This window comes from Aplysia californica, unplaced genomic scaffold (assembly GCF_000002075.1).
Source record: "Aplysia californica isolate F4 #8 unplaced genomic scaffold, AplCal3.0 scaffold00148, whole genome shotgun sequence".
Classification (NCBI taxonomy): Eukaryota; Metazoa; Mollusca; class Gastropoda; order Aplysiida; family Aplysiidae; genus Aplysia; species Aplysia californica.
The window spans coordinates 1,207,487-1,210,568 of record NW_004797418.1 but is presented as its reverse complement, the minus strand read 5'-3'; the positions used below and the strand labels follow the sequence as shown (position 1 = coordinate 1,210,568).

The following is a 3,082-nucleotide window of genomic DNA, read 5'->3' as shown; positions in this document are numbered from 1 at the left end:
GGAGGGAGAGCGAGCGTTTCGTGTGTTTATAAGCTCTTGGTGTAAATCTATTGTTCACTTTGTTGGTTCTTGTCTTATTTAGAATTCTTGACCTCACAGTTTTACTGATTCCTGTTAATTTTAGATTAATTGTTAGCATATTATATATTGTAAAACAAAACGAAGTCGAGTCCGAATATGAAAAAATGTTATTCGGACTCGAGTCCGAATAACGACGGCCAAAACAAAAACAAAAAAGAATAATGATAGAACATTTCTATCATGCGTGTTAAGTACGCAATTTGCCTACATAGTGGTGTCTACTAAATAGTTGTTTGTGGTATTTTCAAGACTTAAAGATGAGCCTAATAATTTATTTTTTTTAAACTTCCATTGCAGCTCGTTTGTATTTTGCAGATATTATTATTGTTTTGTTGGTAGTTGTTTGATCTATCATCTCTTTTGCACGCCTTTTTTTTTGTATCTGTATTGCTGAGTGTTTGTTATTAGTTCAGACAATCAAAACTACTTCTATTTACATTAGGATATCACACAACCATACTGTGTTCCCCATACGCGCCAAAGGACTCTATAAGAAGTTTGTATTCTCAAACGTGTTTAATGATTGATGTCCAAACCTTAGACCATGCTTTTTTTTATCACTTTACTTTAGATATATTCAAAACCGAATCACACAACTCTTATTTTCCAGAACAAAAAGTTTCTACTTAATCCATTCTTTCGACATTGGGCGATCGTATGACAACAAATTATTATTGTAGTAGTAAATTTTTTTAAAATTTATTAGATTATATCTTTTCTTTTTATCCTATTTTCTCATTTTCAAAATCTGTTTATTTTTATAATTTGTATTTCATATAACTTTGTATTGCTGTAATTTGAGATTGTCTCTTCTCCGTTTACCCATCGGTATTTTCGTTTTGCTTACGGTGTTTTGTTTATGTCAATTTTAAAAGTCATTATCATCCTCATGGTGTGAGGTATATAAATACATGTATTTGTTTTAGGGAGCTTCTTGATCTTTCGTGAGGCCGGATGTATTCCTTAAAAAGAGGGAGTTATTGTTTATGTGTGCTCTCGCCAATTCAATATACTAATCGCTTTTTTTCCGTTCTTCTTATTTCTTTGGTCAGTATGATATAGCTTAATCTGGACTATATGTTGCAGTGTGTATCCTTTATATTGGTGGTTTCAGTGTGTTTCTCTGTCAAGATGGTATTTAACGGTGCGGATAAAACATTTTAAAAACAGCTTTACTGAACGCCTGTGTACACTTTATTTCAGTCCCTGTAGTATTACGTTAAGCAATTGGATTAACTGCCATTTTGGGTACTGTAAGATTGTTTTAAAATCATAACCCCCTCGGCTCAACTCTCCCTTACCCGTTACAGTACATGTATAATAAACTGTTACCACTTAGTCTTGGGTGATTTCTATAGTATTGGAGTAAAGAGGGCGCATTTAGTTGGTGTTTGTTATCTTATTTTCAAAAAACTGCAACCACCAACCTATAGGCTGGCCCAAAAACAGTGTACATAAATGGTGGTCAATTTAGTGGGGGTTTTATGATAAAGTGAGAAAAACAGATTCCTTACCTTTGAAAGGAAAAATTGGACGGAGAGTACAGTTTGAGAGAGTACTATGGTCCTCCCTCCAATACAGACGAACGTTTCACAAGCTCCTAACGACTCCTGGAATAAGAACCAGACACTCGGTCATCGCGGGGTTGTGGGTGTCGTGGGAAGAGAGCTTACACTTACAGCAGTATCGTGACGTTCTGCGCTTGGGAGTGGACTTAGAGAAGGATAAAATACTGCTCAACAAGATGATCACGAGATGAATGAAGACAATCTACGTCTTCTGGGGCGGTTTTGGGTGGGTGGTAGTATCCACACGAAGTAATCCAGAGCTAGAAGTTGTGTGTTGTAGTAACGGGGACACTTTCCTCGCCACGAGGTGAGAACGTTGGGGTTGAGTAAGCGAAATGCTACTGATCGATCACTTTACTCACGGGCTGGAAAGGAGGGCCTGGTGTGTATTGTGTTGTGTGGCCGTTAAGTTATCACTTGTGCCCACTCGGATGTGTCAGGGTATGGGTCCTGGAGAGAAGAAAGATAACTCAGTGTTGTGTTATCCTCATTATCGCCTGTAAAAGATCACTTTTGATATTCAAAATGATACCTAAATTTCACAGATTGCTCGGTCACTGATAAAAAGGATCGACAACTGGGTTTTGAGAGTTGAATGTTCCAAGTAAGAGAAATGCGATCAGCTCTTCGTCCACAATGTCTTCACAGAATAAATAATGATTTGTTCTAATAAATAAAGTTAACAAAAAGTTGACACTGCCGTCGAATCACAAGCAATGCGATGCTCAGGAATCCAGTTGGCGATATTTGGAAGGAGAACACACAGACACACACTCACTCGACATATGCAATTATTAATATTATTAATCTCCAGCCTCAAACAGGCCCTAGGTGCCTGGGGGCAAAATAGCGACTGTTTGGCGGAGTCCTAAACTCTACCACTTCTGCAAACACCGTGTCTTGTTGAAGCTGCGCTCGCTCAAACCTCGTAAAGCAAGTCCTTTAGAAGCCTTGGGAAAATATACCCCGAATAGACGATGACATCGTCAATATATTCTCCAACCACTTCACGTTGTAGGCGGGGGCATTGGTGACACCGTCGGCCAATCACGGCGAGAGCACACCTCCGTGTGGAGATAAGCCCCGCCCACTTCTAATTCGCCCCAACTCTTTGGCGTGGGGGCGCGGGAGTAATCCGACCAGCGGCTGTCAATCAACCGCGACACCGATCGATGAGGACTTGCCACTGGTCACCTACACATCGACCATGGTGTCGTGTCGGGGCGGAAATGAGACATCGCTTTGAAGTCGCCGACCTGCCTGTCAACGCAAGGGGCCGGACGGAGCAGACGGCAAGGGAAGAGAGTCGGGCGACAGGGCTGCCCACCACCACACCTTGTGGCAGACTGGAGGGAGTTGGGAAAGGACGGGGGAGGGTAGAGGTGGGGGGTGGATGAGGGGAGGGGGGGTCACGCTCCTAGAAATTAACTCGG

General features: G+C 41.1%; 1 protein-coding gene across 1 annotated transcript in view; it reads right to left on the bottom strand.

Annotated features, from left to right (window-relative positions):
• Window positions 1–2,604, bottom strand: part of LOC101848042 (forkhead box protein A1) — a gene marked incomplete in the record, with an annotated part of 22,468 nt that extends 19,864 nt beyond the window's left edge. The window contains 1 exon segment of the mRNA XM_005097186.3: window positions 1,595–2,604.
• Between the last annotated feature and the right edge of the window lie 478 nt (window positions 2,605–3,082).